At 38.2% G+C, this 24,903-nt stretch overlaps 1 protein-coding gene and 1 pseudogene across 2 annotated transcripts in view; one reads left to right on the top strand and one right to left on the bottom strand.

Annotated features, from left to right (window-relative positions):
* SNX7 (sorting nexin 7) overlaps positions 1–24,903 on the bottom strand; it is a 129,338-nt gene that overhangs the window by 25,747 nt on the left and 78,688 nt on the right. The gene's annotated exons all lie outside the window — the stretch shown is intronic.
* Positions 15,281–16,611, top strand: LOC138142341 (transgelin-2 pseudogene; annotated as a pseudogene).

Raw genomic sequence — 24,903 nt, 5'->3', positions numbered from 1 at the left:
TGTTCAGCTCTGGTTTTTTCATCAAGAATGCTTGAAAATCCTCTATTTCATTGAATGACTATATTTTCCCCTGAAGCATTATACTGTTTTACTGGGTAGGGGATTCTTGCTTTTAATCCTAGCTCCTTTGACCTCCAGAATATCATATTCCAAGCCCTTCAATCCATGAAGGTAGGAGCTGCTAGGTCTTCTGTTATCCTGATTGTGTTTCCACAATACTCAAATTGTTTCTTCCTGACTGCTTGCATTATTTTCTCCTCAATCCAGAATCTCTGGAATTTGGCCATAATATTCCTAGGAGTTTTCTTTTTGGGATTGTTTTCAAGAGGCGATCAGTGAATTCTTTCCATTTCTATTTTGCTCTCTGGTTCTAGAATATCAGGGCAATTTTGCTTGATAATTTCTTGAAAGATGGTGTCTAGGCTCTTTTTATGATCATGGCTTTTAGGTAGTCCAATAATTTTTCTTGGATCTATTTTCCAGGTCAGTGGTTTTTCCCATGAGATATTTCACATTGCCTTCTATTCTTTCATTTGCTTGGACCTATTTTATAGTATCTTGATTTCTCATAAAGTCATTAACTTCTACTTGCTCCAATCTAATTCTCAAGGAATTATTCTCTTCAGTGAGTTTTTAGAATTCCTTTTCCATTGGGAAATTTTGGCTTTTTAAGGCATTCTTCTCCTCATTGGCTTTTTGGGCCTCTTTTGCCATTTGAATTAGTCTTTTTTTAAGGTGTTATTTTCTTCAGTCAAGCTATTGACTCACTTTTCTTGATTTTCTTGCATCATTCTCATTTCTCTTCCCAATTTTTCCTCCACTTTTCTTACTTGGTTTTCAAAATACTTCTTGAGCTCCTCCATGACCTGTAACCCATTCATATTTTTCTTGGGAGCTTTTGATGCAGGAGTTCTGACTTTGCTGTCTTCCTCCCATTCCATTCTTTGATCCTTTTTGTCCCTGAAAAAGGAATCTATGGTAGGATTGCCATTTCCTATGCTTTCTCATGTTGCCAGTCAATTACTTGACTTTTGAACTCTTTGCCACAGTAGAACTCTGCTTTCAGAATGAAGAGAGCTTTGTCCCAGATCGTTGGGGTTTTCGCAGCTGCCAGAGCAATTAGGAGGACACCCTCTCTGGAGCCCCACAGGCTCTGGCACCTGGTCACACACCCCAGGACCTCCACCCAAGACCAGTTAAAGCAGAACTAATTACCCTCTGAATGGTTGCTTGGTCCCCCTATAATCTGCAGGTCAGAAGCTCCTGAGGCATCCACAGCATCTCTACTGCTTCTCACCCTGGAGGCAGGGGTCCAACCAAGCTCTTCTGTCCACCCCTGTTCCAACAGTGTTTCACACTGTCCTTTTACTTTGCTTTTGGCATTTATGGGTTGGGAAGTCTGGAAACCACCACAGCTACTGGTGCTTCACTCTCCTAAAGTCTGCTCTGGCTGCTGCTGATAGCAACTGCCTTAGGGCCAAAACTGCAGGGCTCACGCGGGGCTGGGGTTGGCTCCCAGCTCAGTGCAATAGCCCCTTCCTGCCAGCCTGCCAGGCTGCCTTCAGCAGTAGATTTGTTTCTCTCTTTCACTTTGTGGGTTCTGTAGCTCTACAATTTGTTTATAGTCATTTTTTACATGTATTGGAGGAGGTGGAAGCCGGGGCCGCAGGGAAGTCCTGTTTCTATTCTACCATCTTGGCTCTGCCCCCTCTCCCTGACTTAATTTGAACAAAGGGTGCCACAGTCCTGCTACTCCTTCTTATTATACCCAGGATTCTTAAGGCCAAGAAGCAAGGTTGGCATACGCTTTGTTCCTAGCATTACTGCTTAGAGATCATTCTTCTACCTCTTTTCCCTCAATAATCTTTTTCTCCTTTGAAATCCATGAAACATATGTATTCAAATATATTCAATTCAGCAAACGCAGCATTGGGGTTACTATGTAGTCTACACAGCAATATATGCTCATACAAGAATATCTTCTCTGCATTGGATTCTGGTCTCTAGGCTACAGCTATTATCCCTTAATTCTTTATCTACTGCTCTGAATAGGCCCAAGAGGATAGAAGAGGATATAATATGACCCAAGAGCTATTCAAGAGAAAAGGCAGTGTGGTCTGTGGATAAGACACTGGACATGGAATCGGTGAGATCTTGGTTTAAATTCCACCTCAAATTTAGCTTAAAATTAGAGTTTAAAGATAGATCTGAGCTCATCCTAAAGAGGATGAGCTGGATGCTTTGCTCATCCTTCAGAGAATGTAGCAGAACCACAAAAACCATCAGACAAAAGATCATCCGTTAAGAAGTAAAAAAAAGAAACAAAGCATAGAGGTTGATGATTCCCTGCTCAGGGACAGAGGCAATTATTTGCCAATTTGATAACAGAAATGAAGAGGTCTGTTTTCTTCCTGGGCACATATGCAAGATATAACAGAGAACCTCCCTCCCCCATCCCAAACTTATTAAAATAGATGACAATTATATATATTTGGTGATCCACATGGGCACAAATGAAGCTACCAGTAGGAAACTGCAGAGTACTGCCAATGATTACACAGACTTGGGAAAGAAGCTGAACTAAGGGGCCCAGATGTTTTCCTCCCTGTTACCCATTGAAGGAAGGGATGAAGAAGAGAAAAAATAATTAAGGAAGTAAACAGGTGACTTAGAAATTGATGTCTGAGAAAAGTTTTTGGATTTCTGGATCACAGCTTAATATAAATTTGACAGATTTCTGAGAGGGATGGAATATGCCTAACTCCTGGTAGGGTGGTAACAATGCATTTTCTTGTTGTCTTGAACCGGACAATGAATACAGAAAAGACTGCTTACCCCAAAGTTAGATACTATCTCTATAAAGAAGGAAGAGCAGAATATGAAATACTCAAAAATTCACAGGAGACAAAATCCAATTAAGGAGCTAGTTGTAAAAATCCGTGACTTAAAGTGTCTACACACAAAAACACAAAGTTTAGGTAACAGCTGGGAGAAACTAGAAGTCCTCACTCAAGAAACCATATTTGACCTCCTAGACATGGTTAAAACTTGATGGGGTGAAGCCTATGACCAGACTATGATTCTGAATGGATATACCTAATTTAAAACAAAAAGGATAGGTAAGAGGTGGTGGGGATGAGATAATATTACATATTAAGAAAATATATTCATATGAGGAAATTCAAGAACCAGAGCAAGGATCATAATGGAGAATATTTAGGGGAAGGTCAAACAGAAGTAATTTTGTCAATAAAGTATACTATGAACTACCAAGGACAGAAGTAGAAATCAAATGAGGAGTTTGGGGAAAAGATCAAAATCGCTTTTAGTAGTATGATATGGTAGAAATGATGGAAATCTTGAGGGAAAGTGATCACTTCAACCTAAAATTTGTGTTACAAAATGAGAGGACATCTGAGCATAATCTGAATGCAAATTAAAATTTGGGAGCAGATTCTGCAGGATTCAAAAGAAATATAAGTAGGAATTGCTTTGAGGGAAGTCACCCCAAGAAGGGAGATACTCAAGAATGAAATTCTGAATGATGGAAAACAATTCCACCAGAAAGGAAAAGTGGCATTTGTCCAAAGAGACATATGGATGCACAAGGAAGTCACCAACCAATTTAGATTTTTTTTAAATGAATGGATAGATAGATGAATGGATGAATCGATCAATAAATAAGCAGCTAAATGAATGAACAACTGTGCCAAAAATGGAAACAAGGTCAGGGAGCAGAGGTAAACACATAAGAGTATGGCATGATACTATAAAAAGAGCAAAAGAAATGATAAAGCACAGAATGAAATGGAACTGAAAAGAGAAAGAGATTCATGACAACAAAAATATTATTTAAAGCTCAATGGGAAGAAAAAGGAGGAGCAAGGTAAACAAAGAACCTTGCTTGGGGTGGGTGGATGATAAAGGACGACAAAGAGAGAACAGAGATGTTCGGTTTGTATTCTGTTTTGATTTTCTCTTCATAAGACAATGACCTTTACACTGCTAATTGGAAAACAAAAATGTTTAACAGGGAGTTGATATCCAATACAAGTTAGGAGGCAGTGAAATAGCACGTGTGCTTTATCATTTCATTTGCTGTTGAAGAACTCACACTGCCTATCTACGGTGAGTTATGTCTCAGTAATAAAGGAGGGATATCTACCCAAGTTCCCTAAAATGTGGGTTAGGCTAATTCTTTTCCTTGAAAGATATGAACTCTTATCATTGATATTTAATAGGTTCATGATTTGATCCATGTTGTTCCTTAATTTCCTGAGTACAAAGAGCTAGAGAACCTCTCTGATGCTTGAAAGGTGGTCTATCATGGTCAATGCTCCTTCCCATATTATGGCTACGTAAATCTCCTCAACTGTTGAATTTTACCTGATTTAAATATATAACAAACTACCAGGGAACCAGCCTGAACAGGGCCTTTTCTACAATACTTTAAATCCTGAAAGAATTGACAAGTATAACTGCTAAGACACTGTCAGTGATATCTGAAAGATCATGGAAAAGGAAAGACTTACTACAATATTGGAGAAGTCCCAATGTTTCCCCAATTTTCAAAAAATGGGAAAAGAACAAAGCCCCCAAATTATAAGCCTGTGAGTTTTATTTCAATTCCTAAGAAAATTCTAGAGTGAATCATTAAAGAGAGGACTGTTGAATATCAAGGGAGGGGAGTGATAGCAAAGAGTCCTCATGCCATCAGAACAATTCACTCCAGACTAGCCTTATGTCTTTTTTGACAGGACTACTAAAGCAGTAGATGAAGCAAATAAGAGAAAATTTACTAAGAAAATTTACCTAGACTTTATCAATGCACTTGTAAAGCACCTCAGACTAGATTAGATGAAGAAACAAAGAGATAATACCAGAACCAGACAAAGATAGTCATATGGCTTCAGAACTTATTAGATGGTCTGGCGCAGAGTAGTTGTGAAAAGTTCCGTGTCAGTGGCATCAGATCTCCAATGCAGTATCCCAGAGTTTTGTACTTGGTCTTCTACTATTTAACATTTTTGTCAGTGACCTGGATAAGGACATCTATGGTACACTCATCAAATCTGTAAATGACACCAAACTAGAAGAGATTACTAACAGTGGATGAAAGAGTCAGGATCCAGAAAGAGCATTAGGATGAATCTAATAAGCTGAAATTCAAAGGGGATAAATAGAAAACCCAGGCACAAAAAATCAACTCTGAAAGTATAATATAGAGAAGCATGATTAGGAAATATTTTTTTTTTCCTGAAAGAAATCTGAGGGTTATAATGGATTGTAAATTGAATATGAATCAGCAGTGTGATAAAGCAGCCAAAAGAGCTAATGAGATCTTCGGCTACATTTAGAGAGGCACAGCTTTCAGGAATAAGGACTCTCAGGATTCAAATAAAGAAACCAGCTTTTTAAAGCACCTTGTTTATGAAATGTTACCAAAAATCATGTTGTTATTGGCTGTACTTCTATTACTGTTTGAGAGTTTTAAGTTCAAATAAAGAAGTAACTGGGCTTTCAAGTACTGAGTGTTCTTGGATTTCAACTTCCTAGGCTTTGAGCGCCCAAGCACAACTTTGGTGAGGAAGTGATAAAGGCACATGTGACTAGAACACGGAGTAGCCCGCAAGAGAGGTGCCAAATGGTCTGAGTGGTAAGAGTCCATGAACCCTTGCTCTCAGAGGACTGTTGAAGTTTTGCCTCAAGGGCAAGCCATTAAACAACCTGAATCTAACCTCTTTTTGGTTGTTGTTGTTTGTTTGTTTTGGAGGGCAATTGGGGTTAAGTGACTTGACCAAGGTGGAATCTAATCTCTTATCAAAGATGGGGGTCAGAGTTTGAGGAGGGAGAAGAATTCCTGCAGAGTAGAAACTGAGTATGAACTGGACAATGGCAGTACCAATAACTCTCTAGAAACTTTCAATCTCAGAATACTAGAGACAGGCCTTCTTTTAGAAATGAGGAGTTAGGGGGTGGCTAGGTGGCACAGTGAATAGAGCACTGGCCCTGGAGTCAGAAGGATCTGAGTTCAAATCCGGCCTCAGACACTTAACACTTACTAGCCATGTGACCTTGGGCAAGTCACTTAACTCCAATTGCCCTGTATTCCCCCCTCCAAAAAGCAAAAGAAAGAAAGAAAAGAAATGAGGAGTTATTAAGTGTTTCTGGGAAGCTCCTGATGGCAAGAGAAGGGGGATTTCCTGGCAGCACCTTCCTTGGTGGCAGCATTTCTAGGAACCCAAAGTTTAACCACAATCAGACCTTCTATGAGAAAACTAGAATTCCAAGGCAGAGGTAGTTTCTTAACGAAGAAGATGGTACACGTGGCCCCCCCAAAGCACGAAGAATGTCAAAGGCCTAAATGTACAATATAGGAGAAGGAACCTGTATTTTACATTTCACTATCAAGACATATGGGCCCAGTAAAAGAGGGATGCTAATGTGGCATCCCCAAGTGAATTTCTCTTCTAGGAACACCAAGACTTCAGAATAGTACTACAGGAATAAGTGGAGTAGAAATAGGAAGCATATATTCTCAGTGATGTGACAGCTCTAGAAATGAAGGCGACATACCTGAGATACACCTAGACAAGGAGAAAGGTAACTTTACATTTCAACTTTTTGGTGAGTCCTTTTTGACCTCAAAGAATCATATAAACTTCCTGCCTACTAGAGGAACAGTGAGTGGGTGCTCAAATTTCTTTTTTCTTCCAGAGGATTGGATTTTGGAATCAGAAACTACCCAGAAACCCCTTTATCACCAGACCAGAACCATCCAAATAATTTAGCACCTTCTAAATTCATCAATATGATCTAAGAATTCTCATGATTAACCCCCACATTCAACTTAAGTTACCTAGTCACAGTTACAAATATAGAATAACACTATTTCTGAGATTTGGATCTTTGATTTTTGGTCTACTGGTTTTTCAGATATTGGTCATATTGCATATAACCACTGGGGAAATTATAATTATTTTTAATATGTCCTAAATTGTTTTATTCAAATTAATTATTTGGGGCATGTTTATTTAGAAATAACAGTAGAGAATGACAAACAAGCAAAAAAAAAGTATCCAAAACACAATCATAAATGAGTAAAATAGATATCTGATTAAGGAAATATGAATTAAGATAAACAGTTAACTTTATTGGAGAGGTTGATCAATAGGAAGGCAAAAAATTAAATTTGTCTCCCTCCTCCACAAGTACTGGGTTTCCTCCTTTAGAGCACTTAAAAATATGTCTATGATGAAAACAGCTGAAGTACTGCCCTCTTGTGTTGGGATAAGAGACCTAGTATATAAACAATAATTTAATTTGGCAGTTTATAACAGCTACATTTAATTTTTTTTTAAATTATAACAGAAGTCAGTACTGGGCAGGAAATTTCAAAATTGGAGGAAAAAATTATTTCTTAAAAAAAAATGAAAACACCACAAACCACCACCAACCACTATTCTCTCAGCTCATTAAAACACCTAAGTGCATTTTCTGTAAACCTGGTTATATTTACTGCTTAGGAACTATTTTTTTAAATAACTGTTTTGTTTTGCAGTGCTATGCTTTAGTGTTGGGAAAACTGCAAACTAGCAAACAGAGATGTGCATTTTAGGGTTATAAGATATTTAAATATTCTGTCTACATTCAATTAATTCAAAGCTTTCAAATATAGTTCACCTATTGAATTATAATAGAATGGAAAATGTGACCAAAAACAAAAAGGAAGTTCATACAGCAACCTTGTAAGCCTTCGTGCCCTATGCAAACAGGCTATTTATCTATCAGATAGGTAATGCTGTGTAGGGCCTGATGAGCTGAATTCAAAGCCAGGAATTCTTGGGTTCCAGCCCTGCATCGGACACATACTGGCTCAGCCACTGTGAGGCAAGTTGCTTAATTACTCAGGGCTCTAGACAACTCTCTAAGCTGTAAGTTTCAGAGAAGGCAATCAGCATTGGGAGAGGGTGTTTCCTTACTCAGTAGCTCCCTCAATTGATGAAATCACATGTCCAATCTTTATGGCAATCTGTCAAATATGCACATGTGTGTGTATCCTGCTTGTACATATTTTTTTTGCTTGTTGTCTCCCCCATTAGATTGTGAGTTCCTTGAGGATATATTTATGGGTGATGGCAAGATCAAGGTTATGACCATCATCTTTGTGAATGGCTGAGACAGGTGGAAGAGTAGGTCACAGGAAGTAAGGAGGCTGAGAAACTAAATGTTAAGGTATTTGAGAGAGTCAATATGTGTGTTGAAGTCCCCCTAGTATGAGGGTAGGAGCAGAAGAGGAGGGGGATAAAAAATGTGAACCAAGGTGGTATAGGGCTCTAAAAGCTAATCAGGAGTTTATATTTTATTTTGCAGGCAAGAGGAAGTCATAAGAGCTGGCAAAGTAAGAGCATCACATGGTTAATCTTTGAATTTGAAAAATTACTTTGGCAACAATATGTGAGTGAAGATATAAGTGATTTGAAGCAGGGAGACCCAACATTGCAATAATCTAGGTAAGAAATGCTGAGGGTCTAATCTGAGTATGAGTGAAGATAAGTTGTCAAGATATGAGAAATGTTATAAAGGTAGAAATATCAAGATTTGGGAACTGATTGGATATGTGGGGGTAAGAGAGAGAGTGAGGAATCTAGGATATCACTGAGAGTACAAACCTGAGACACTGTAAAGACAATAGTATCTTCAACAAACTGGGAAGATTAGAAGAGGGGATGGTTTATAGTGAAAGAGAATGAGTTCAGTTTTAAACATACTGAGTTTTAGACATCGGATTATGCACATTAAGTGAGACATAAAACAGGAAGGTGGAGGTTTTCCAAAGGTGCTCACCACTTTCATGTTCAAGATCTAAACGGAAAAAGGTTATGCTGTTGTATGGAGTGTATGTTGCATTAATTGCCCCAAATCCCCAAACTTTATGGATTCTTAAATGCTATGCGTGAAATATATCAGTCTTGCAATGACATGGAAAAAATGCCTCTTCTTCAGTCATTGACAATTTGATGGCCAATTTATTTGATGGCCAATCCACTGAGTTATTTTTAACAGCAAGTATATAAATAAGAAGTAGACACCGCTTCTAGTGAATGGCAAATTGGATTGGGAAGTAGATACGACGAATACAGTGGAATGGACTGCCCTTGGGAAACTGTGCAATGCTTTTAAGGATCCTCAAGCTGCTTCCTGGTATAAAGACACATCTTTTCAACATATGTTCAAGTTTCTCAAGGGTTACAAATTTAAAGAATTAAAGTTGTGGGTGTCCAACAGGGCAATGAATAAACAGAGGGCTCAAGTAAATTACCTGCAGCACAGTGACTACCGTACATACAATAGGGGATATCATTGAATAAATGAATGATAGAAAAAGAAAGTGGGTCAGTCATAGTGGGAGCAAAGTGAGTCAGTTGGGCAACCTGAGAGACTCACCAAATTGGAAGAGACCCAGAGGAAGTACGTTAAGTGGATCCTCTGTAGAAAATCTATGGAAGAGTACAGACAGAAGTTATACAAGACTAGAGTGGGAGATTGGGTGGGATCTTCATTGACTGGCGTATCATCCACATTCGGTGAGATTCACTCATAGTAGATATTTATGAAGCACAATCTTCACAAAATCTTGTAGACAGTGCCAGGTACTATTATCACCATTTCACAGGTGGGTAAACTGATGCTTGGTTATTTGCTCAGAATTAGGAAATCCTGAAAATGGTTCTGGAGCCTACATCTTCTAACTCCAGTTGAATCCAGTCATTTTCTCAATTATTTTCACAAGAAATGGATCTGTTGGGAGTTCACTTCTAAAGAGATTATCTCCTTCTAAATGGGATAACTTTTCCTTCTTTCTAAAAATCATTATTAGGCACCTAATATAGGAAAGGCTATATTCAGCACTTTAAGGAAGTTAAAGAAATAAAAGGCATAGGCCTTGCCCTCTAGAATATTATAATTTCATTAAGAAGACAAGATATGTATAATTAACACTATGTGATGCCCACATGTGAATACATATGTCCAAAGATAAAGTAGGCAATCTCTCATGAAATAAAGAAAATTGTAATCATCACCATTTTATATAATGCATTATATATATATATATATGTAGTCCATGAGAAGTCCAGTGACTCTCTCATATATAAATACATAAATGTATATATCAGAGAGTCACTGGACTTTGATTCAAAAAGACCAAAATTCTCATTCCCTTACGAGCAGCATGACCCTGGACAAGTCATAAGCTTTCTTCAATATTTCAAGGATCTATGCTTTTGCTGGGGGTATTACTTCTATTAGTGTAGACTGGGAAACTTGGAAGATACTCCTCATGAATTACTAGGGTTAAAAAAATGCTCTTTTCTTCCTCCATCCACAGAAACAGGCTATTTTCCATGACTGAGATTCACTCCCTCCTTATTACCACCTTTCAGATAGAGAGATGTAAGAGAAAAGACTAGAAAAGTAGACAGTATAGTTAGATGATAGAAGGCATTGAATTCCAGGGTAAGTAACAAGGTTTATCCAGCATGCAAGAGTGATTAGGTCTTTGAGCAATGAAGTGCATGATGAAAGTGAAAACTTGGGAAAATTGAGCATCAATATCCCAGATGGATTGGAAAAAGAAGACAGCTGTAGTCCTAAGGGCCAGTTAGGATGCTATTATTGTGGTCTAGACCAAAATAATAAGGACCTGAAATAATGGGTACTGATAATGGGAAAGGAATGAAGGGAAGACTGAAATTGGGAAATAATTGACAGTGCTTGACTATTAATGAGGTCACAGATGCAGGAAGACATCAAGGACATCCCCAAAGGTTCCAAAGCTGATGTTTCAGTGGTGGGACCACAATATCTCTCATATCTAAATCACTTCTATATTCCATTCCCATCACTACGATTCAGGTCCTAATTGCCTCTCACCTAGATTATTGTAATGTGGACCTAATCATAGGTTAATATGCCTTCACTCTTCCTTTAGTTAAGCCTTCACATAGTTTTTAAAATAAGTATCTTAATGTACTTTCCTGATTATTGCAACTCCTCTGCTCAAAAAACTATAATAGCTACCTATTATTATAAGATAAAATAGATACTCTTTGGCTTACCTTTTTACACTATCTGTAATAGTCTCCAATCTTTCTGTACAGTTCAATTTGGAAAAATTCCCTTCGTGTACTCTTTACTCTAGCCAAACTTGACTATTTACTGTCCCATAGTCTCATCCTTACTTTTCCTACCTCCTTGCATTTATACAGGCCACTTTCCCAACCTGGAGCACAATCCTTCCTCAGCTCTTGATAAAAGTATTTTCTCCCTTCAAGGCATGCTTAAGTAACACTTTCTTTAATAAGTCTTGTTTGGGGCAGCCAGGTGGCACAGTGAAGTCAGGAGGACCTGAGTTCAAATCCAGCCTCAGACACTTAAAACTTACTAGCCATGTGACCTTGAGCAAGTCTCTTAACCCCAACTTGCCTTCCCCCCTCCAAAAAGCCAAAAAAAAGTCTTGTTTGGTCCCCCTAGCTAAAAAGTTATATTTTCAAGTGAAAATCCTATCCTGTTTTATAACATTGATACATCCTCAAACAATTGCACATTCTCATAATTCTTGACATGATTCCCAAGATCTTTAGATACTTATATTTATTTCTATAAAGTAATTTGATACAAAGAATATATATTTACAAAAATATTTAACTTGAAAATGAATGCTTAATTAGGTTCTGTTATAAAGCTAAAACCCTTTCTCAAAACATCCTAGATCTTTTTGACTGGACCCTGCCCTTTGCCCCTATTATATCTTATCTTATATTTATTTGTATATACTTCATATTATCATATATTAGGTTGTTGCATTTTCATCTTTGTGTCCTCAAAGGTTATTACTATTCTAGGCATACATGTATTTACCCAATTGAATTAATTGAAATGGAAAAGGGAGGACAGGTTAACTTTTTGGTTGAGATGCTCTAATAATATTGACTAATGCTTCATTCCCCTGTTTTCTGCCCTTCTTTTGCTGTCATCTCTCTCTCTCTCTCTCTCTCTCTCTCTCTCTCTCTCTCTCTCTCTCTCACACACACACACACACACACACACACACACACTGTCTTCCATTATTTTTCCTTTGCCAAACTATTCTTTTGCTCATGCCAAAAGTTTTCATAAGTATCACTTATCTCCAGTTATCTCTGGAATAAAGAGACTACTGACCATGAGACAAATTGATTCTTATCAATAGTAAGTTTCTTACTTCTGGAATATGAGCACGATTTTTTTAAAGGTTTGGATTAAACAGTATAAAAATTTCCTGACTTTCTGGTAAATATTATCTTTTTTCCTTCTTAGATGATAAATATGCAATATAGATAAAATGTTGGTAAACAGAACAATAACAATAATACAGAACATTAATATAATAGAAAATTTTATATATGGCTTACTATGTGCCATGAACTGTATTAAGCAGTTAACAATTATTATCTCATTTGAGTGTCACAATAACCTTGGAAACGGGTCCTATTATTATCTTTATTTTATAGATGAAGAAACTGAGGCAGAAAGAAGTTAAGTGACTTTTCCAAGGTCATATAGTTAGTAAGTATCTGAGGTTGCATTTGAACTCAGGATCTCCTAACTCTAGGCCCAGCACTCTAACCTCTGAGCCAAGCATGATGTCTTTTTGTTTTTTTGCTTGTTGGAGGGCAACTGGGATTAAGTGAATTGCCCAAGATCACACAGCTAGTAAGTGTGTCAAGTGTCGAAGGCCGCATTTGAACTCAGGTCCTCCTGACTCCACAGCCAGTGCTCTATTCACTGCACCACCTAGATGCCTGAATGATGTCTTTCAATATTGTACTGTTGGTCAGGGTAAAAGTAAAGATGCTGGTTTCTGAGAAGTTAAGAAATGACTCTTCCTTTGAAGTCTCAGTGTGGTACAGAAGAGACTCCAAGTTTGTCAATGCAAGTTCTCATGGCTCCTAGCAATAGGGAAAGACTTTGCACATGGACCTGGTGACAAACTGTATGTCTCCCACCTCAGGACCAGCCTGGCTAAGTATGGAGATTTGGCTATGTGGTCCAGTTTTTGTTTTGGGTTTTTTTTTTTTTCTCATTTCAACTCTTAAAAGATTGTCTTGTTCAGTCATTCAGTCACGTCCAACTCTTCATAACCCTTGGACCATACTGTCCGTGGGGTTTTCTTGACAAAAAGAAAGACTGTCTACAAAACTGTAACTCTGTGTAGGTAAAGGATGCTCTCCACACGGTGAGGAAATAACCTCACCGAAGTATTAGAAAAGAAACAAGCCACCGGAAAAACAAAAGGGGGAAGAGGATTAGAATGATGTGCTCATCTTAAAGGAAGAGCTAATTATTCCATCACAAACCATAGCACCTAAAACAGAATATCAACTACATACCTCTAACAAGCCTAGCTTACAAACAGCTACGAAATGGAAAGCAGCATGTGAATCCCATCACAATTTATTCAGGTGTCCTGGGAAGTAGATTTATGCTCATAGTACTTAAAAAAAAAAAAAACATTTTTGCTCGACTGCCCAGGTTGATTCTGTCCTAGACTCCCACTCTCAATTCCAAGCCAGTCCTAAAATAAGGGACTTGAGATGATCTATCCATATGACTAACCCATCACAATCCCATGGTTGTCTTCATCTTGGTTTTGTGCACTCCAGGCCAAGACCTATGTGTCTAACTTAAATCATGATAATTATGACCCATTAAATAATGGATACCATGGGGAAATTTTTATGGCAAATTGGTAATGTACCAGTACAACATGTGTATCTGACAAATCTACCTGAATGTGTAGTACCAGCTCTGAAGAGTTTGTCTCATATGCTTATTTGAAATTATTTAGTCGAATTGATTTGCTTTTTTTATTTTTTGAGAACATTCTCCTCTGACAATATTTTACTTTATATGCCTAATTTCTGCACAACACCTGCTATATTCAATAAACTAAACACTAACTACAAAAAATCCTTTTAATTTATCTGTAAATATCCACAAAGGAATGAAAACAGTATTCATCAAACAGTACATCCCAATGTAACCAACCCACACATGCTTTGAGATTGTTATTTCAACCTTAAAATTGACCTTGCCTTTTTGTCCCACCTCTAGAAAAATTGATCTTTGAATCATCACCCACCACTTTCTCCTAACAGAACGTTCTTAATGATGCCTTATTAAAAACTCTCATTTTATGCCTTTCTTTCTTCTACCTGACTTTTGTTTTTCTTCCCCTTCTCCCCATTCATACTTTTTTCTGACCCTAGTACTATTTTCAGGCTCGAGTTAAAGAAAATATAAATTTAGAAGTTGCAGAATTTAAAATTAAATCAACACAAACCAAAGAAGAAGAAAAAATTGAGGCTTTATTATTCTGTATAAAATTGGAATGAATTGGATAAGAAAGTCTATCCAGCAAAATAATCCCTTTGTAAGACAATGTAGGAATGCAATAGGCAGGTAGCATGCTCCTTAGGTAGAAATTATATGAATTCTAGGTCATGTAACAGTTATGGAACTAGATCTAGAGTCAGAAAAACATTATATTTAAATTCCATCTTAGATACTCATTACCCGGGTGACCCTGGGCAAGTCACTTAACCATTCGAGGGCTCATATTCTTCATCTATAAAATAAGGAGGTTGGACTCATCAATCTCCAAAGTTCCTTTATACTCTAAATCTATGATCCTCTGAAAAGATAATTTAGTCAACTTTTTTAAGGGATCATCTTGGCATAGAGAAAGAATTTGGCTCCAGAATGAGAGGATTGGGGTTGAAATCCTGTCTCTTATACATTAGTTATATGACTTTGGATAAGCCATTGAAGATCCCTTTCCTCATTTGTAAAACGAATGGGATAGACTAATTGGTCTCTCAACTGACACTCCAGCTCTCTATGATTTAGGCAGCTAGGGAATATGTAAAGAATGCTGGTCTTGGATTCAAGAAGACCCGAGTTCAAATCCTGCCTCACACACTTTCTGCAAATCCCTTTCACTGTTGGTTTCCTCATCTGTAAATTGTTGATAATGTAGTACCTACCTGATAGTACTGTTCTGAGGATCAAATGATATATGATATATGTTCATGACTGCAAATCTCAAAGCGCTATATGAATGTGCCTAGGACATAGTGAAATTTAACTTCATGGGCCACTTACTGCACTGTGCCCCAGCCGGTTAAGTTCTCCATCCACTGCCTCTCGCTAAAGATACCTTCATCACCACCTCAGAATGGCCAGCAGGGGACCTGCTTATGGACTGAGCCAGGGAGGTACAGTGGAAAATTGAGAAGCAGTGTGATGCTGATAGGGAACAGATTCTCATTCAGTGTATTACCACACAGTGCTGCAGGGATATCAGGTGGCCTCAGCCTGGGCAAGAGAATTTTCAAGACTGACTCAAAGATGGTATAGTGCTGTGTGAGGTCATCAATGGGCTATACCCTGAAGGCCAGGGCCCGGTAAAGAAGATTCAGGCTTCAGGCATGGCCTTCAAACAGACGGAACAGATTTCTCATTTCCTACAGGCAGCAGAGCGTTATGGAATCAATGCCACTGCTATCTTCCAAACTGTGGACCTCTGGGAAGGAAAGAATATGGCATGTGTGCATCGGACACTGATGAACCTGGGTGGGCTGGTGGTGGCTCGGGGTGATGGGTTCTTCTCCAGAGATCGTTCCCTAAGAAGTCCAAGGAGAATCCCTGAAATTTCACAGATAACCAACTGCAGGAGGGCAAGAATGTCATGGGGCTGCAGATGGGCACCAACCGTGGGGCCTTGTAATGGGAATGTAAATTTAAAGATCTTCCCTGCCCCTAGGCTAAAGTGCACCTGGAGCCTGGGGTGGGAGGCTTGTTTTTCAGTAGATACTTCTTGATTGGCCAGTGAGTCAATAAGGTTGTTACCTTCTCTGAGCCAGGAGAAGGCTATATAAGCCCTGATGTGTAGCTTTGTTTTGGGGCTCACTTTGAGAAGTGTTCTGTGATTTAATCAGATAAAATTCTGGGAAGCCATTGTTGAGAGCCCCTGGCTTTGAAAAACCCAGATGTTGATTTGGTCTGGATGTAATGGTTGGACAGTTTGGAAATCTGTCTACTTGATCTGTTTCTCTGTCTTGATAATTCTGCCTGTATGCTCTGAAGTTTGGGGTGCTAACCTTTTTCCCCTGAACTAGGTAAACAATACATATTTGACTGATTCAAGTAAGCTTGTTAACCCATTTTGAGTTGCTTTCCTTTATCAAAGCAGATCCAAGAACCTGTGCTGGCAGCCACCCTGGGGACGCTGGGGTGCTTGCTGCTACAGGCCTCTTAGGCAGACATGACTGGATATGGGACACCACGGCAGATCCTCTGGTCACCACCCTTCCTCACCCTCCCTTGAATGGTTAACATATTTCTAGCAGTGACATTCCTAGGAAGCCCATGGGACTCTCAAGCCCCTTCTGTTCCAGCTCTTCCTCTTCCCTGCCTACTCCTATCCATTGGTGGCACTGCTTCTCCTGTTGTGCCTAAAGGCACTAAGCAATGCCTTCTCACCACGAATCTACTGTAATACACTCCCTGTCCCCCAGATCAGCAAAACTGGACCAATCCCCCCATCCTCCCTTCTCCTGGACCAAAACTGGGGTACTGACCCCTTCAACATTCCTGCTCATTCTCCCACCCTGGTTTGTCCTCTCATTTGGGAATCTTGCCCCCAGACAGCCATTCTTTAGGCCAGGGTTCAGGGCACTGTCTTGAAAGGAGCTGACATGGGACCGATTTCTCTTCTACAAGGTTGTTCTTCCTGATTCCTCCACCCCCAGCCTTGCTATTGTGGGGACTTAATTTATAGGGAGGGGCCTCTGTGGCTGCTGTCCTGGCCACAGCTGGACTTTGAAAGCCACACATCTGGGGTAGGCCTCTCCTTGGCAGGGGCCTACCTTCTTGGCATTCCCTTTCGCCTATTCCCCTCTTTATCCAGTGGCCTGAGACAGGATTAGGGGGTGGAGGAGATGTCCAGGGAGGTGGGTTGGCCTTCCCTTCTCTTCTCTCCTCTGTCCTTTCCCTCTCCCTCAAAAGGCCCACCCAAAGTCCGAGACTTGAGGAATGTGAATTGCTGATCTGAATAAAGATTCACAGTCTTTGTAAAAAAAAAAAAAATGAAATTTAAATTCATGGTTGGGTTGCAATTGCACTGTTGGCATACTCAAAGAGAATTTTAACTGCCTAACACAATGTCTATATCAAGGGTGAGGAACCTACAGCCTTGAGGCCACAAGTGGCCCTCTAGGAACTCAACACAGAACAACAAATCCTCTTAATAAAAGGATTTGTTCTGCAAAGTTTGGATTCGGTCAAAGGTCTGCACTTGATGACCTAGAAGGCCAGATGTAGTCTTGAGGCCGCAGGTTCCCCACCCCCTCGATATGCTCTTTTGACAGCACTGGCACTGTTCTCTAGTCCTATCATGAATGTATCTCTCTACCTCTTAATTCCTCTATCACTCATAGTCCTAAGCTCTGGCCTCTTCTTTGTCATCTCCTCCTGGACTCTCAATAAATACTTACAGCAAAACTTCTAAATGAACCAGATGTTTGTTCAACAAGCCTTTTTTTTTTTTTCATTTACTCATCACTTCCTAAGTTTTTCTACTGGAATTTTCTTCTATGTGCTAACACTAAAATGTGGACTTAGTGATGTATAATAGAATGAAACATTTTTTAATGTGGAAAAACAATTTTAAAAGTTTTCTGGCAAGAAGATTGTTCCAAGAAACTTTCCACTTTTCTAAGTTCTGTTAAGGACAACTTTCCTGCTCCTACTAGCCGTTTGTTTCAAATACATGGAAAATTACTATGGTAATAATTTATCCATACTATTTATACAGTAACAGTATATATAACGTATGATAACAATACATTGTACAGTATACATATTATATATTATATATACATATACAAATACACATATATGCATATTTAGAAACAAAAAGTACATACACATATATACCATGTACACACATATTTAAAATAAAATATACACTACATATACATGCATTTAATAGGTCTCTATAATAAGATGTTTGTTTTCTAAAGTACTCTACCTATATTATTTCTGTGCCTCCAACATATTAAGTCCTTAATAAATATCAAATATTGCTCCCCTGATCAAAAAAAATTCAGTGTCTCCCTGTTGCCCAGGGGATAAAAGAGAAATGCCTTTGGTTTGTATTTAAAGTCTCTAGCAATCTGATAAGGCAGTGATATAGATTCTGTCTTATGCTACTGGAAATCAATTAACCCTTTTCAGTATACATCTCACTATGCTCTTTTAGCCTACCTATTGACTTTTCCACCCTGCTTCTCAGAAGAGATCTATATTACAAAGAATGTGGGGACTTCTAGGTGCAAAAGTTACAGTTATCTGTAAAAGTGATACAGACTGCTGCAAATGACTGCCAATCAGCTCGTAGAAGGGGGCTATTCCCAGGAGATGACTTGCCCGCAATAATCACTGCTAGAGGGATACCAAAGTCATATTGTCAGTCACAGACTTCCCAGTTTGCACCAAAGACCAAGGACCAAAGGACTATCTTGGCAAATAAACTCAGCTTCCCAGATCCAGAAGAGAAATATAGTGTTAAAATCATTGGCTTGAGTCAAGAAGCCTAGGTTCAAATCATGGCTTTGCTACTTACTATCCATGTGACCCCGGGTAAGTCTCCTCCTGTTCCTGGGTTTCCATTGTAAAATAAAGTCGATAGATTAGAAGGCCCCTAAGATGCTTTCCAGCTCTTAAATCTAGAATCCTATGATCCAGGAGCTCTTTTCATTTAACCTTTTTTAATTCAGTCCATGATTTTATCCTGTTGATACCTTTTTGAATCCTGAATATTATTCAGTAATGATAAGTATCCTATCTAGTTTCAACTCATTTGTAAATGTGACAATCATTCTATCAACAGTTTAATCCAAAGCATTAAAAAAAATATTGAACTGCACAGATCCAAAGATAAATCTTTGAAACATTACATTATAGACACTACTCCAAGTGGACAGTGACCCACTAATGTCTATCCTTTAAGTTCACTAACTCAACTAATTCTAAATTTCAACTAAATTTACTATATTATCTAGTTGGCATAGTTATGTTTATTACCATATTATTCATAAGATTGTCATGAAAGTCTTGAGATTTTACTCTGTAATTAATGCATATAAAGTACTTTGTGAACCTTAATGTGACATAAATGTGACATAAAAATTGATGTTTGCAGTCAAAGATTATTGTCCTTGGAAGAGAAAACAGAAGGAATCATGTTCATTTCTCCCTATGTGTAAAGATTCTTCCCTTGTCCCTTTGCAGATTCAGTTTCTACTGGATCTCTCTCCTGTCCATCACTGAAATATTTTCTCCCTTAAAAATTTCCTCCTAGGGGCAGCTAGGTGGCACAGTGAATAGAGCACAGGTCCTGTAGTCAGGAGGACCAGAGTTCAAATTTAGCCTCAGACACTTAACACTTACTACCGTGTTTCCCCAATAATAAGACCTATCCCGAAAATAAGCCCTCCCCTTACTGTGTAAGATTCCTCTAAAATAAGCCCTCCCCTGAAAATAAGCCCTATTGAGATTGCTACTGTAGTGAAGGTGATCCCCTGCGCTACACACTACATTACGGTACCCTCTGTATGCACCGTCCCCTCCCCCCCGGTGAAACGCACGCCGCGCTCCGAGCTGCATCCAATCAGAGCTGCAGCAGTGAGCGCGTCATCCTGTTCTTCCTCAGTGATTTGCTTGCTGGCACCATTGAGAGCAGTGCCGCGGAGGAGAGCTGAGGCAGGACAACATAAAAACCCAGTCTGTAAGCGGGAGTGAGGGGGCATGATGGAGGATAAAAAGGGCATGATGGAGGAAAAAAGAAGAACTCAGGGGGCATGATGGAGTGAAAAGAAGGACTGATGGTCATAATTTTATTATTCTGTCTGTTTTGACCCCCAGACATGAGTACAAAAAGGAAGAGCTATACTGTTGAGTATAAGAAAGCAATTGTAGAGGAGTCACATGTCATTGCTGTCAATGTTCATTAAAATAAGCCCTGCCCTGAAAATAAGCCCTCTGGTGTTTTTCTGTCCAAAAAAAATAATAAGACAGTGTCTTATTATCGGGGAAACATGGTAGTTGTGTGACCCTCGGCAAGTCACTTAACCGCAATTGCTCCACCTTTCCTCCTCCAAAAACACCCCACCCCCAAAAAAATGTCCTCCTTGAAAAAAGTTATCCAAATCTGATTCCTCTATTTCCTTAGTATCCACATTCTCAAAATCCTTGCAATCAAGTGTCTATTGCCAATAATACACTGAAATTGCTCTCTCAAAAGTTATACCTTTCAAACAACCCCTTTAAATCTTCAGTCTTCTTGACTTGTTTGCAATATTTGGTATAACTTATCATCTACCCATGGGTTCCAAGAGTGGGTGATACCACCCCCTGGAGGTGAGGGAGGGGGACACTGGAATGATCCAGGGGGATGGTAGTAGCCTCAGGTGCTACTGGGGGACCTTGAACAAAAATAAGGGTTAACCTAATCTAAGGAGGGAGGGGCACTGAGTAATTTTTTTAAGGGGGTAGTGAGCCAAATAAGTTTGGGAACCTCTGAGTCACCATCTCCATCTTTACCTCACAATCTCTCTTCTGTCAGCTTCAGAAACACTGGTTTCATAGTTCTCTTACCAAGCAATAAGCATTCTGTACTTCACCTGTTAAATGAGGGCACTAGACTCAATATCGATAACTCTATAAGATCCCTTCCAATTACAAATCTATGACCCATTATATGCCAAGTATTTGCCAAGGACCATTCTAGGTAGTAGAGATAATTTAAAAAAAAAAACCTATCTAATTTATCCTCCACCAGACTTTCATCTTTTTTCCTAACCTCTAAATAGGGTTACTATCCAAAGATCTATCCTTATATCTCTACCATTTCTCATTCAGGAATTTCGTCACTTTCTCTGGCTTCAACTACTGTACCATTTCTAGTGCACCATTTCTATTTTCCAAGTTTATACATCCAGATTTAACTTTAGCTAGGTTCCCTTTAATGTGAATCATTAATGAATCCTCTGAATTATTACTGAATTATTCGAATTTGTACTGCTTATTTCCATTGGGCTGGAACCAATTACCATATTTCACATAATTATAACTTTGAATGATGAAAATTTGAACACATGTAACCACTTTGGGGGATTCATTATTTATACTAATAAGGATCTAGTTGTATCTCTGGATATCCCTGATTCTCATGTTCAACTACCTCCAAGACATTTCAACTTGGCATTTATCTTATAATACAGAGCATTATACCTTCTGTTGATATCATATCCTCCTATTAGGTCATAAGATGCTCCAGGGTAGGTAACAGGTCCATGTTTCATCTAATCTTTGTATCTCCCCCAGCACTTAGCACAATGTTCTATAGAGGACAATTAAAGTCTGTTATGTTTTATTCCTTCTCAGTTGGCCTTCTGCCATAGAAGGCAGGGAGATAGTACCAAAAAGGATGTCAAGGATCCCTGCCCTTCGTGGGTCTGTCTGGCAGAATTTTCCAACACACAGCTAGGCAAGAATCCTAGGATATCCCTCCTAGATAATATATAATGAAGACTCAACCATATCTCCTTAGCTGCTTTCCTCATGATTTTTTCCATAGAGTTCATTTGCAAACTATCTTGCTTACTGAATTATTTTAACACTGAAGGTGCCTTTTTTCAAGGTCTTATTAGTATTATGAAAATCACTTTCTTTGCATATGTATGTTCAATCAAATATATGCATATACGTAAATATAAGCAAATATATGTATCACCAATGTTGTCTTTCTATATGGATTTTTCATTATTTTTCAGTATAGTATAAAAATCAACAGAGTAATATGCTCATTTACATGGTAAAATCTTTCTGGTATTCAGAAAAGCCAACAGATTTTTTTTTTTAAGTTCTCAGAAATACAGCAGAATGTACAATACCTAAATATAGGGATTTTAGATTGCCATTCAATCACAAGACAATACCAATTATTTTTAAAAAGCAGCCCTAATGTGACAGTTACATATTTCTGGGGGAAAAAACGTATTAATTTAATTGTAGAAGAGAAATAGAAGCATTCTTTAAAAAAATTATAGTATTTTCAAGTATGAGAAAGGAAATATGTGTCTGAAGAATCAGATCCTTGAACATTCCTGATTACATACCACTCTTTAGGCATGGGCATGATTAACAAGCTGTATCTCTTTTTGAGATGCCTTTCAATGAATCTTTTTTCAAATAGAAGCCTTTAGCACTGAAATTCATCACTTATTTGATGGGGAAAAAAGAGAGATTCTGCCAGAGTCTTTCTATAAAAGGAAACAATAACTCAGAACACCACAAAATATAATTCAAACTTCCAAATCACTGCCTTGACATGAATATAATTTGAAACAATATGCAAAGGACAAAAAGAGTTAAGTGTCTTGTTTGGATAATAGAGAAAGTCAGCGGTGGCCTTTCCATATTTGTTTCTGCCTCCGAATTATATGTTTCCTGTTTTTTTTAAGCCTTTAAATAGGAATGAAGTATGTCTTTAAAGGATAAAGCCTCAGAACTGTAAGTTTTCATATTTCTCTGTCTGAAAAAAAATAAGTTATCATCCAAGGTAGATGTCATACACTGATTTTTGTGCTTTTTAGATTACTTCTTTAATATATTACTTCTTTAAAACATGAAATATCCATTATTTTGTAGGTATTCCTTTCAATAACAGATTACAGCTCCCCCTTACAACTATGAGACTGTATATGGTGGCATACATCTATAGTCCCTGCTACTAAGAAGGCTGGGGTTGCTAAATTGTTTGAGTTTGGCAGTTCAAAGCTGCAGTGGAACTAAAGCTAATTGGGTGTCTTCACTAAGTCTGGCACCAATATGGCAACCTCTGTGGGGCTAGGGAGAATCAAACTGCCTAAAGAAGGCTGAATGGAGCAGGTCTGCTGTTGATCAGCTGTGGGATTGGGCCTATGAGTGACCACTGTACTTCCAGCCTAAGCAAGACAAGGAGACACAGTAACAAAAAAAAGTTTCTGAGGCCCAAAATAGTCATCACTCTATAGCTAACCTAACAATAGACCTCTGAGAAATTAGTTAAACTAGGCAGTGAATGACAAAACAGTTTTCTGAACCTCTACTTGCAATATCTTCACTAAAGGAGAATCTCCCAGAGCCTGAGTTCCAGTGGCATAGTTTTAAGAATCAAGTATCACTTTCATACCAAGATGAAGAAGAACCAGAGGAAGACTTTAACAGGACAGTTCCAAGTTAACTCTCTCTCAGACTTCCACAGACTTGTAAACTATTTTGTGGCCTAGTTGAACATATGATTTCCCAGGTAAATTTCAACATTTAACTACTCATTGTGTATTTCTTGACCTTGAGACTTGAGGAATAAAGAAGGATAGGTTCCTCTGCCTCAGTGTCATGGCAAAATATCACGTTTGGACCAATTAACCAAATCCTCCCCCTCTCTCCATCATTTTAAACTGCTTTTCAAATGGAATCTACATAAAGTTTTCACCAAAACAGGCAACTGAAAAATGGGAAGCAATTCACCGAGTGCATAACTTCCAAAATTCCTATTGCTTCAACCAAACCATAAGATGTAATTATTATTTTGCTGATATCAGATGTAGATAGGATAGAAATTGGGACTGTGCGTGTGACTTTAGTGTTTTGGGGAACTTTGTGGAAAAGGAAAACTCACTCCCTCTACTGATGTAGTTACATCTTTTAGTTTTAGGAGATTCCTAAGGGACTGAAAGTTCAAATATGTTTAGGGTCCCACAGATAGAAGGTGTCTGAGTGTGGATTTGTACCTAATTCTGCTTGATCCTGAGGCCAGCTCTCTATCCAGTTTGCCATGGTGTGTCTTCAATTGTAAATATCTGACTTGATTTTTAAAACATTTTTATTGTTATCTTTTGTTTTTACAACAACTGCATTTCAGATTATAGTTCCTCACCCATATCCTATACAGGAGGTATCCCCTGAAACAAAAAATAAAAATTTAAAGCAGGGAGAAAAAAAGAGTTAGGTCTAGCAGTCTAAATAATTATCTATACCTATATGCTCCTCTCCTCTCCAAGAATGGAAGGGGATATAATTTTTCTGCTCTTCTCCAGGGCCATGCTTAGTCATTAAATTACAGAGCATTGTTTCCTTTTTTAAAAATTCTTTCCATTTATATTTAGTTAGAATATATATATGTATACACACACACACACACACACACACACATATATATATAGTTTTCCTGGTTCTATTTTTTTTAACTTAACACCAGTATTCCCAACCTTCTCTAAAATCTTCATATTGACTTTTTATTATAACACAGTAATATGCCACTACATTCATGTACCAAAATTTATTGAGGCATTCACCATTGGGCTTTGTCTGCAGGTCTTTGCTAACACACACACACACACACACAAACACACATATTTCCGCTACTATCAATATGTTGGTATCTTTGAGACTATGTTTTTGATCTCCTTGAATACATGTTAAAAGATATGGATATTTTAGTCACCCTTTTTTTTTGCTAAAGCATAATTTCAAGTTCTTCCCAAAATGATTAGGTCATCCAAGTTATAGTTCCCTTCACAATGAGTATGCCAAATTTTCCATAGCCCCTCCTAAACTGGCTATTTCTATCTTTTGCCTTCCTTGCAAATTTGCTTCTTATAAAACCTCTTAAGTAAGAGGTATGTGTGTGTGTGTGTGTTTGAATAACTATATTCTAATATGATGGATTGCCTTTATAATGCTAGTTATTTT

This window comes from Petaurus breviceps, unplaced genomic scaffold, assembly GCF_028583685.1.
Source record: "Petaurus breviceps papuanus isolate PSGF00001 unplaced genomic scaffold, PetGlider_PUasm1.0 90564, whole genome shotgun sequence".
In the NCBI taxonomy this organism is placed as follows: domain Eukaryota; kingdom Metazoa; phylum Chordata; class Mammalia; order Diprotodontia; family Petauridae; genus Petaurus; species Petaurus breviceps.
Note: the sequence above shows the minus strand (reverse complement) of the source record. Positions and strands in the feature narration are given on the sequence as shown.